Genomic DNA, 12,545 nt, shown 5'->3' with positions numbered 1-12,545 from the left:
GGTTGTTCCGATCATGTTTTTTTGCTCCCGACCCGATCGTTTTAGTTTGAGTATCTGCCGATCCCGATATTTCCCGATCCGATTGCTTTTTTTTTGCTCCCAATTCAATTCCAATCATTCCCGATAATTTTTCCCGATCATATACATTTTGGCAATGCATTAAGAAAAAAATGAATAAAACTCGGACGAATATATACATTCAACATACAGTACATAAGTACTGTATTTGTTTATTATGACAATAAATCCTCAAGATGGCATTTACATTATTAACATTCTTTCTGTGAGAGGGATCCACGGATAGAAAGACTTGTGACTTTGGATATTGTGACTAAATATTGCCATCTAGTGTATTTGTTGAGCTTTCAGTAAATGATACTGTAGCCATGCCTAAATGCATGATGGGAAGTGGAACCATGACTGTGCGTAGTGCTACCAATTGATATATCTTCTCTGCGTTGGGAAATAACATAAGCTGTTAAGAAAAAGATCATTTGCTACCTTGCTTCCCCACATTGCTTCCCATGATATTTCTAATCGTAGGGAGAGGGATTGTAAGGCTTTAGCCAATTAAAAAAAGGCTCCAAAGGCTGCCAAAATTCACTCTACTCATTTTACGCTGCCTTTTATCTCTCTTTATGTAAAACGGCGCCATGACAGATTGAGCGCGACAATGTGTGAGTGGGTCGTGCAGCGCATGCATTAATTGCGTTAATTATTTTAACGTGATACATTTTTTTTTTAAATTAATTACCGCCGTTATCAGGATAAATTTGATAACCCTACCTTAAGCCTAAACTAAAGACTTTGGATGAATGTAACATATTATGTCGGTAACGTTAAATACAATTAGAAAACGATTTAATTAAAATATATATATATATATATATATATATATATATATATATATATATATATTTAAAAAAGGCATGGCCGATATTTTTTTGCCAATTCCGATACTTTGAAAATGACGTGATCGTACCTGATCAATCGGCACCTCTAGTCTTGACCACAGTGGAGTTTGGAGTGTGACTGACTGAGATTGTGGACAGGTGTCTTTTATACCGGTAATGAGTTAAAACGGGTGCCATTAATACAGGTAAAGGGTGGAGCCTCATTAGACCTCGTTAGAAGAAGTTAGACCTCTTTGACAGCCAGAAATCTTGCTTGTTTGTAGGCGACCGAATACTTATTTTCCACTCTAATTTGGAAATAAACAATGGGATCGTCTGTTTTTTTTTCCACATTCTGTCTCTCATGGTTGAGGTTTACCCATGATGACAATTACAGGCTTCTCTAATCTTTGAAGTGGGAGAACTTGCACAATTGGTCGTTGACTAAATACTTATCTGCCCCACTGTATCACCATCAATGCCAGCCAATGAGTTAAATTATTATCCACAAAGACATGAATGATCGTTCTTGTTCTTTTGCATATTTCCAGCGTAATAAATTCTCGCTATGTAAATGTTTTATGACTTCCACTCCGTCCGGGCTATTGTTCATTTGAGGAAACGGCATTCATTTGAGCACACTTGCCGCTTCACGTTAGTGCTGCGGTGCTAGCGACGCGGGTCGCTAACGTGTGCGCAGGTTGCTTTAGCATTCGATAACATTGTGTCGGACGGATGGCTGACCGAGGCTACCCAATAGCATGAAATCCTGTGAAAACGGAAAACTTTGCCATTGTGAGCCACTGAAAAAGGAAGTTGTCCTTCCACTTCCTGCAAGCGCCTTCGAGAAGAACAATTCATATTTTCTCTCTTGTGAAAGTGCTTCAACAAGTCATATTTTCTCTTGTGGAAGTGCTTCATGAATGCTTAGAGGCTCATCATTCAATTGGAAAAGTCCCAGATGTATCTCGGAGCCAGGAGATATCATAAAAGTGTTTCTTTGTCGTTTGTTTGCCAACCCTAACGATAATTAGCATCAGTCAGTAAAGCTAGCATCAGTGGCTGATGTATTCAATTGTCGTTTCATGCTTGTTAATATTATTGTGTCACTAGCCCAGAAGCATGTTACGTGAATATGTTTTTTATATTTTTTAGAACAAGAATTAAACTTATTGGGCCTCAAGTGACTCCAAAAACCCCCGGTTGTGTTCCAGATCATTTATACCCTTTGCAGAGCTCATAATAAAACGCTCCGAATTGAAACCATTAGGATTAAAAATGGATGGGAAAATACATCTTCAAAAGGTCCAAGTTTTGTGACACAACTAGAAGTGGGAACCTCTTGGTACCTCACGATACGATACGATTTGCGATACAAAGCTAACGATAACGATGATCTGACGATATGGCGATACAGCGATTATCGATACATTAGTGAGGAAGTCATTCTAGGATATTCTGCAAACAACTAATAAACAGAAAAACAAGCTTCTGCTGTTAATTGGAATGAGTTCATCACTAGTAGACATCTAATCCATTTGAACTTGGAGGGTTTTATTTAGTTTTGATTTTTCGCAGTTTTAAATTTGTTTAGTATTTTTATTTTCATTTATTTATTTTGTGTTGTTGTATTTTGTTGTAGTTTAAAATGTAATTGATCCATATGATTGCTGCAAGCCCTTTTAGTCCAAATGGATTGGATACTAATGCCATCAATGGCAATCAGCAAGTAATAAATAAATGTTCACCACAGAAATATTCACCTCCACTAAAACATAACTTTAAGATTTACCTGAATTTGCAAAATAAACTCTTATGCGCTGATGCCCTCCCCCCTTTTTATTTAAAAAAATTATTTTTATTTTTTTTTTTACCTACAGTGCTGGCCAAACACATGCAACCAGTTAAAATGGATTAAAGTTGCCTCAAACTCTGTCCTGTGTCCTTGTGTGTAACACATTGAGCATGGCGAAAAGAAAGGACCAAAGAACTGTCTGAGGACTTGAGAAGCAAAATTGTGAGGAAGCATGGGCAATCTCAAGGCTACAAGTCCATCTCCAAAGACCTGAATGTTCTTGTGTCTACTAAGGTTGAGAACGATAAACCGATACGACCGGATATCCAGTTTAACAGGTGAGAGAAACAGATGTATCGATAGTAAAGTTACCATTCGACAGTAATTAGCCAATAAATATTCAATGAACCGATAGTCAAGATAGAATTCGGCTATCGCGAGCACAAGAGTCGGCTTCTAATGTCTAGATTAATGCATTGCGTAATATGATAATTTAGCTTTTACTTCACATGCTGCGCTTGTGTCATTCCCCACACAGCGCACTTAGATCGAGACTGCACGCATGATATAATATGGACAAGCACTACTCACAGTCGTGGTTGCCTTAACTTCCAATGCATTTCCGCAGAACAGCTACTAGTCGCCGTCATTGCCCGATCGTCACGGGCGTGTCATAACAACGTGAGAGCTAATGAAACCACTGCAATGCACGCTCCGTAGCATTTTCTTCACAGCCCAAAACGAAACTAATAGTGGCAACGAAGCAACATGCTAAAACAACAGACAGTGTGATCACCGACCTCGGCGACGTGCAGCGATAGATTTTCAACGCACCCAGGAAAATCAAAAGTCGGACTTTGAAGTGACAAAGGCAGCCAGATCTGTTCGCATGGGACAGAGTTACTGTGAAGCGGTACAGAGATCGTGAGTTTTCAACCCTGAAAAATAACCCACTACAATGGTGGAAAGGTTGGCATATTGTTTCCACGAAACGCAGTCTACTTAAACATGAACATGTGGATCAGTTGATCTTCCTCAAGAAAAATCTGCCCTTCAAAAAAGATATAGACAGTGATGAGGAATTTTAAAAAATGTGGAAGCACAGGCATAGGTGAATGACTTTGCTGTGTATAAGGTTAAAATAATGATTATAGACCTGTCTGTCTAAAATGCCAGCCCCCCCCTATACCAGTGGTAAAGCATAATTTATTATTTATTTGTGATAACACTAGCAGGTTTAATTCTCTTTTTTCTAGAGCTGCTGCATATAATTAATATTTTTTGCTTGTAGGATGTTTATGTTGAAAGTTTGCACTTAAATTACTTATTGTGTTCAAAACACCAGGAAATAACGTAATTAAATTACTGCACTTTGTTGTTGTCTGTCACTTGACTTTTATTGTATTATAAATCCCATCCAACAAAATGACGGTCATATAGTAAGCTTTATTATTATTATTATTTTTTTTTCATAAAAAAATAAAACATAACTTCGGTATGAAATTTTGTTGTTTCATTTCATCTTTAATCTTTTTTTATGTTTAAAATACTGTACGAACACACACAACAAATGTTTACTATCGTATCTTTTTTACTCTATCGAACAGTATCATTCTTACACTGTATCGAATCGGTCAGCCTTAAAAATGTATCGTTTTTCAATCGAATCGTACCCTGTGTATCTTGATACATATCGAATCGGCTTCATGCCAGAGATTCCCAACCCTAGTGTCTACCGTGCGCAGTGTCATCAATAAGTGTAAAGCCAATGACACTGTGGCTAACCTCCCTAGATGTGGACGGAAAAGGAAAATTGACGAGAGATTTCAACGAAAGATTGTGCGGTTGGTGGATAAAGAACCTCAACTAACATCCAAACACGTTCAAGCTGTCCTACAGTCCGAGGGTACAACAGTATCAACCCGTACAATCCGTCGGCCTCTGAATAAAAAAAGGAATCTATGTTAGGATACCCAGGAAGACCGCACTTCTGACCCAGAGACATAAAAAAGCCAGGCTGGAGTTTGCCAAAACTTACCTGAGATAGCCAAAAATGTTTTGGAAGAATGTTGTCTAGTTAGATGAGACAAAAGTAGAGCTTTTTGGGAAAAGCCATTAACATAGAGTTTACAGTAAAAAACTAGGCCTTCAAAGAAAAGAACACAGAGTCAAACATGGCTCAGGTTCCCTGATGCTTTGGGGTTGCTTTCCTGCCTCTGGCACTGGACTGATCGAACGTGTGCATGGCATTATGAAGTCTGAAGACTGCCAACAAATTTTGCAGCATAATGTAGGGCTGATTGTGAGAAAGCTGGGTCTCCCTCCGAGGTCATAGGTCTTCCAGCAGGACAATGACCCAAAACACACCTCAAAAAGCACTAGAAAATGGTTTGGGAGAAAGCACTGGAGACTTCTAAAGTTGCCAGCAATGAGTCCAAACCTGAATCCCATAGAACACCTGTGGAGTAGAGATGTCCCGATCGATCGGGTCCGATCTCGTCATTTTCAGAGTATCGGGAAAAAAATATCGGCCATGCCTTTTTTTTAATATATATATATTTTTTAATTAAATCGTTTTCTAACTGTATTTAACGTTACAGACATAATATGTTACACTCCTCCAGAGTCTTTAGTTTAGGCTTAAGGTAGGGTAATCAAAATTATCCCAATAACGGCGGCAATTAATTTATTAAAAAATGTGTCACGTTACAATATTTATTGCTATTAATATATGCACTGCACTACCTTCTCACTCATTGTCGTGCTCAATCTGTAAAGTCGCCGTTTTACCTATATAGAGAGAAAAAAAGCAGCGCAAAATGAGTAGAGTGAATTTTGGCAGCCTTTGGAGCCTTTCTTCAATTGGCTAAAACCTTGCAATCCCTCTCCCTATGATTAGAAATATCATAGGAAGCAATGTGGGGAAACAAGGTGGCAATTGATTTTTGTCTTATCACCATAAGTTATTTCCCAAAGCAGAGAAGTTATATCCATTGGTAGCACGACGCACAGTCATGGTTTTACTTCACATCATGGTTCCACTTCCCATCATGCATTGGGACATGGCTGCAGTATCATTTACTGAAAGCTCAACAAATACACTAGATGGCAATATTTAGTCACAATATACAAAGTCACAAGTCTTTCTATCCGTGGATCCCTCTCACAGAAAGAATGTTAATAATGTAAATGCCATCTTGAGGATGTATCGTCATACTAAACAAATACAGTACTTATGTACTGTATGTTGAATGTATATATTCATCCGAGTTTTATTCATTTTTTTCTCTTAATGCATTGCCAAAATTTATATGATCGGGAAAAATTATCGGGAATGATTGGAATTGAATCGGGAGCAAAAAAAAGCATTCGGATCGGTAAATATCGGGATCGGCAGATACTCAAACTAAAACGATCGGGATCGGATCGGGAGCAAAAAAACATGATCGGAACAACCCTACTGTGGAGTGATCTGAAAATGGCAGTTTTGGGAAGGCACCCTTCAAATCTCAGAGACCTGGAGCAGTTGGCCAAAGAAGAATGGTGTAAAATTCCAGCAGAGCACTGTAGGAAACTCATTGATGGATACGGGAAGTGGTTGTTCGCAGTTATTTTGTCTAAAGGTTGTGCTATCAAGTATTAGGCTGAGGGTGCCAATACTTTTGTCCGGCCCATTTTTGGAGTTTTGTGTAAAATAATAATGATTTTTTTTTTTTCCCATTCCCGTTTTGTGTTCATTGCAAGCAAAATAAATGAAGATATTAGTACCAAAGCATTTGTGATTGCAATCATTTTCTGGGAGAAATTGAGCATTATCTGACAGAATTGCAGGGGTGCCAATACTTTTGGCCAGCACTGCAATACTTTACAAGTAGGATAATAGACGTACAGTTAGACAGTGGCTCAATAAAAGTGTGAAGTCATGTGTGCCCTAAAGCACCATCTTAAGAAATTTGCACGCTCCAGTCATGCTCTCTATGATGTTTCCTAATGTTTGCTAACTGAGTAAATGGTTTGTTGATTTGTTGTCATGTGTACGACTAGGGTAGCACTTGCCAAAGGGCCTAGGAGCTATTTTTATTCTCTTTAAGAGTCACATATTGTGGCAAATGTGCATTTTTTGTGTCAGTGTTACTCATCAGATTTACAGTAGGTGTTGTCGAAACTAGACTATTTATAAAAAGTAATGCTTTTTCACTGTCTGACATGTATTCAGAATAAACATGACGTGTTTTAGGTATTGAAAGTATATAATAAGTAATAATAAAAAAAAGATAAAATGAATATTTAACTCATTTGGCGTATTCATTCGCCAATGGCAGCCAATGAGTTAACAAGTGACCCACGGGAGGGCGAAGCATCTGCATGCAATTTCTCCAGAAATAGCGTTTTCTAGTTGTTGGGATGCTTTGTAATTTTACTTTTTTTCACCTACTTTTTCAGCACGCCACCCAGCCAGCACAGTTTTACCACTTAACCCTGTTTCAACTTTGACATACTCCAAAAATTCACATGAAGCAAACTCCCTTTCAACTTCACCCCTAACGTCAACCGTCATGGCAATACAGTAACGCAGGGGCGTTACCAGGGGGGGCACGAGTGGTCAGTGCCCACCCACGGACACGCTCTGCTCACCCAAAGAAAAACTGGATGTAGTACTAACGGCAGTCTGGGCACCGCGTATAGTATCCCATTCATTTACTGTAGTACTGATGTGTTCTAAGTTTTAACCTTCGCATTGTTAGCTCCTCTGTAAAAAAAATGAAATGAAATGTTGGTTTTGTTCCCAGGGGGCGCTACACACATTTACGCATATTTAGATTTTTCTTTTCTTTTTTTTTTTTTCTTACATTTTATCAAAGTTTTCACCAGTGCTCACCTGGCTGTTGAGTTTGGTGAGTTTTGAAGCATTCTGAGGGGGTCAAAGTAGGGCTCAAAGCATCAGCGGGACAAAGAATGACTGCTAGGGGGCGCTACATAGTGTATATGGAATTTGTCTTGACACGGTATCAAAGATTGCACCTGTCTTGACCTGCCTGCCAATTTGGTGCATTTTTAAGCATTCTAAGGGAGTCAAAGTGAGCTCAAAGGGGCTGCGGAACAAAGAATAACTATAGTCATAATAATAAAACCGAGGAACCACAATAGGTTACATAAAAAAAAAACATTGTCACCTGAATGTCCATACTGTTCAGTTATGGATGTGTTTTAAGTCAAATAAAACCAAATCAACTTTTATCTGTTTAGACCAAATCACAAAAACAGTTATCTCAAGGAGAAAACAAAACATGTTTCAAGGTGTAGTAGCTCTACGCCTAAGACTAATGCCCACCCACACCTGGCATCCTGGTAACACCACTGCAGTAACGTGTTTTTTTGCCCCCCCCCCCCCCCCCCAAAAAAAATAAAGCCCCATTTATTTGCAGCAGTGTTGTTTTCGTCACCGATGACAATACCGAAAATATTTTGTCAGTGAACCATTTTTTTCATGACAATGACGTGCTAAAAATGTGCCTTGGGAGACTAAAACATGACGAGATGGATGTAAGTTTTGTCTGACGAGATGAAAATTCGCCATAGTTTCCGTCATAAGATCACGATGTGTGACATTTTCTTTTGTGTGGTAAGCACGCATTTTAGCAGTTGCTCCACTCATGTGATGTGTCGTGCCCCCCGCCCCACACGCTGGGTGAGTAAGCGTTGTTAAGTCAAGTCGTCAGTTGTTAAGTTTTGCTTTCTTATCTTGGCTAGATCCGGCGTGTTGCTTTAGCCTTTAAAGGTCTGTGATGAGTGATCATCACCAGTGTTGTTAATCTTACTTTAAAAAAGTAATTAATTACAGTTACAAATTACTTCTCCCAAAAAGTAATTGCGTTAGTAACTCACTTACCTGAATGTAAGAGCAATAAGTTACGTGGCAAATTGACTGGCGATAATTTTCATGTCCCCCCCCCCCAAAAAAAAAAAAAACAGGTCACGCAATGTGAAGTTTAAAGGGTTTTTGGGACAATTGGCCCTAGCCCAATTATTTACCCTAAACTTAACTAGACACAGGGGTATTGCGGATATTGCGATAACCAGATAAGTAACCTTTGCTATGTGTGGAAGTCATTTAATGTTGTGAATCAACCGTTAAAGTTGTTAAAAATGCTCCCGTTATTGCATTAGTTCCTTTCTGTCTATTTTCGACATGTGTAAGTTTTAAAACTGTTTCATTATTTAAAGATAGATTTAAGTTAAGTTTTGCCGATTTAGGAGCATTTTAGATAAAAAGTTACTTAAGTTCGCTCTGAAGGTTCTCTACAACAGAGCCTTCCTGAGAAGTCTGCTGCTTTAAGATGGCGTCTGTTTACTAACGCATCGAGTTCTTTATAAATGTTGCTAATGCCGCCGTGTCTGTCATTTGCATCTAGTGCTGTATATATGTGATATCTACCAAAGCATCATGTGGGCGTAGTTTGTAGGCTATCTGCTACAGTCAGGTATTATTGGAGTCACCTTGCATAGTAGCATCGCGTTTCCAATGGCATCACACTCCCTTGCCTCCTCCCCACTCCTGCTTCTCAGAAGAGAAAGGCATCCCCAACCAGCGAAATAATGAAATCCATTTTGTTAAAAATGTCATTACACTCAATTACATGAAAAAAAAGTGCATTTTTGCCAATTTTATAGCATCTCGTAATGTATGCAGACAACTAAAAGTCAGAGCAACACAATAGGTGAAGCTGGTGCTGTGACAGGACATGGAGGGGGAAACCTTAGGCACAAATGTGGGTAGTGAGTCTAAACAGTTGAAACCTTCTCACCATTTAAGCACCCAATCTCCTCTAAAATCAATCTGGACTGAAATCTACCAGCACAATAGCCGGAAAAATGAGTATTTACTGACAAACTAAATGTTTCGTGTTTTTTTTTTTAAAGACTCATACTTGTTATAAGATTTGTCTTCACGTGTATATGTTCAAGTTATTTTTATTAAGAAGAGTTGGAAATGAATGATGATGAATTGTTTTTTCAACAACAACAAAAGTACAAAAGTACATGTTAGCAAATATCCATTTTGACTGATTACAAAGTTAATCATCTGCTTTCATTGAGGACTGCAGGAATAAAAAAATATTTACCGTGTACTTTTTTGTTTTTCTTTATAGAAGAAATAAAAAAAATAAGAGTATATCTATATATATATATATATATATATATATATATATATTTTTTTTTTTTTTTTTCCAAAATAATTTTTAAAAATGAATTTAAAAAAATAATGTAATAATTACTGTTTTTCCCGTTTAAATTTTTTTTCCTTTTCAACATTTTTAAATGAATATGGTAAAAAAAACATGTACTGTTCTTCCCCTTTGCTTGATTTTTTTTTTTTTTTTTTTTTTTTAAATTTTAAAATAAATTAATATGAAAATTTACAGGTTTTGTTTTAATTATTAAATTTGACTAAAAGTAACCCCCCAAAATATTTTTGTTTTAACTTTTTTGTTTATTTCACAAAAATTTGAAACTTTATAATGTTTATTTTTTTCAAATATACAAAATGAAATTAAGGAAATAAACAAATAATACTGTTTTTTTTCTCTTTTTAACTTAAAACATAAAAAGGAATGTCTGTTTGTTAGTTTTTTTCTTTTAAATGTTTTTAAGTGAATGAAAATAAACAAAGAGACCATTTCCTGTTTTTTCCTTTTTTGTTTTGTATTTTTTAAAATCCCAAATAAAAATTAAGAGTACTAACAGTTTTTCTTTTTATATTTTAATTACATTTTAAATGAATAAATGTAAAGGGAAAAGCAGTTCTTTTATATACAGTATATTTATGTTTTTAGGAAAAAAATATGTATATATATATATTTTTTTTTACTGTTTTTTCATCTTTTTTATTTAAAATATTTTTTAAATAAATCATGACTAAATAATATAAATTTACTCTGCTTCCTCCTATTTGTTGTTGTTTTTTTTTAAACGAATATTTATTATGAAGAGGCTGAAAAAAAAGTATTTCGACATTTTGCCTACAAAGAGCTATTGGCTACCAAATTAGTTGTTGTTTAAATTGATCATGGATACGCAGTCAATTAATCGTGGCAGCCCTATTGTTCTCCATCCATTTTTCTCCTCCTCTTAACTCAAGACTCACAAGGGTTTGTTATTATTTACTCAGCAATAATCCAAATTCTCCATTTTTTTCCCAGGGGTGGCACACTATGACAGGAAAGAACAAGTGGCTTTACGCAGGAAGCGATCGGTCAGCACAGAGGAATGTTGCAACAGTCGAGGCAGGTGAGAAAGTCTTTAGCCTGACGGTCACATGGTCGTCTAATAGCGTCACTGCCTGAAAAGGCAAAACAAGTGATGCCAAACAGATGAGTGCTGCAAAAAAAAAAAACGAAATGCCACAAAAAGGGGAGACAGACAGCTTTTGTCTTTGACTAACACAAAAGTCACAATTCAGTTTTGCAGTTAAACAAACAAGCTGATGTTTGTTTGTCTTTCTACTGCAACCTGAGCGCGAGGTCTCAGCACGGCCGGCGCCGTGTCACGGGGGGCTCAACGCTGCCCCCAGGTCACAGCTGATAGCATCTCCTAAATCTCTCTGTGAATGCCTCCTTTCTGATGCCACCATTAAGTTAAATGGACGCCAGAAACGATGATCTGGTAAAACCTTTCTGCTCTTCATTTGCGGCGCAACATTGCTTGAAAGGCCTAAATTGATTTCGCCGGGTGTTTGTTTGTAATAGGATATTGACTCATTGTTTTGCATTGACGTTGACTGACATCATTCCCACTTCAAATGGATTGGACGTCCACAAGTGATGTCAATGTCTTTAGATGCCATTGACTGCGCCGTCCAATCCAGGGGTGGAGCTTGTGGAGGGGCAGCCACACCTGGGCCTAGGCATCTAGTGGGCCTGGTTTGCGGGCGTAAAAGGGGCACGGTTCGGCGAGGGGAGGATCTAAAAACAAACGTAAGATGATGTGCAGAGCTATAATATAGAGTTTGAGTGTTCAAAAATAACCTACCACCCTCCAAAAGTCATGAGCCACTAGTGTCTATTGCAAGGGCGTAGGTTTGATCTCAACATTGATCGGGACGATATAACAGCATGACCTGCATGTACACTTTTTGCTGGGGACGGGACATTAATAAGACCAAACAGATGGGCTGGATGGGGGTCAGGGCTACATTTCTCACGAATATAAACCTAATTACTACATTGCCTAAATAATCTTTGCAAAATACAGGTCCTTCTCAAAAAATTAGCATATTGTGATAAAGTCCCTTTTTTCTGTAATGTACTGATAAACATTAGACTTTCATATATTTTAGATTCATTACACGTAACTGAAGTAGTTCAAGCCTTTTATTGTTTTAATATTGATGAATATGGCAAAAAAGTCAAGAAAAAAAAAATTAGCATATCATGAAAAGGTACTCTAAAGAAGCTACTAACCCAGGGGTGGGCAAACTATTCCACAAAGGGCCGCTGTGGGTGCGGGTTTTTGCTGCAACCCATCAATAGGACACCTTTTCACCAATCTGGTGTGTTATAAGTGCAATCAGTTGATTGCAGTCAGGTGCTTCCATTGTTTCCATTACAACCTCATTGGTTAAAAGCTCTGAGCTGGATCAGTTGGAACAAAGACCAGGACCCACTGTGGTCCTCGAGGACCGGTTTGCCCACCCCTGTACTAACCTAATCATCTGAATCAACGAATTAAATCAAAACACCTACGAAAAATTCCTGAGGCTTTTAAAAATTCCCAGCCTGGTTCATTACTCAAAACCGCAATCATGGGCAAGACTGCCGACCTGACTGATGTCCAGAAAGCCATCATTGACACCCTCA

At 37.7% G+C, this 12,545-nt stretch overlaps 1 long non-coding RNA gene across 1 annotated transcript in view; it reads left to right on the top strand.

Moving 5' to 3' along the window:
- LOC130927229 (uncharacterized) overlaps positions 1-12,545 on the top strand; it is an 88,037-nt gene that overhangs the window by 54,293 nt on the left and 21,199 nt on the right. Inside the window, exon 2 of the long non-coding RNA XR_009066370.1 lies at positions 10,890-10,977. This is a non-coding gene — a long non-coding RNA (uncharacterized LOC130927229). The remainder of the gene's footprint in view (positions 1-10,889; positions 10,978-12,545) is intronic.

This window comes from Corythoichthys intestinalis, chromosome 12, assembly GCF_030265065.1.
Source record: "Corythoichthys intestinalis isolate RoL2023-P3 chromosome 12, ASM3026506v1, whole genome shotgun sequence".
NCBI lineage: Eukaryota > Metazoa > Chordata > Actinopteri > Syngnathiformes > Syngnathidae > Corythoichthys > Corythoichthys intestinalis.
Note: the sequence above shows the minus strand (reverse complement) of the source record. Positions and strands in the feature narration are given on the sequence as shown.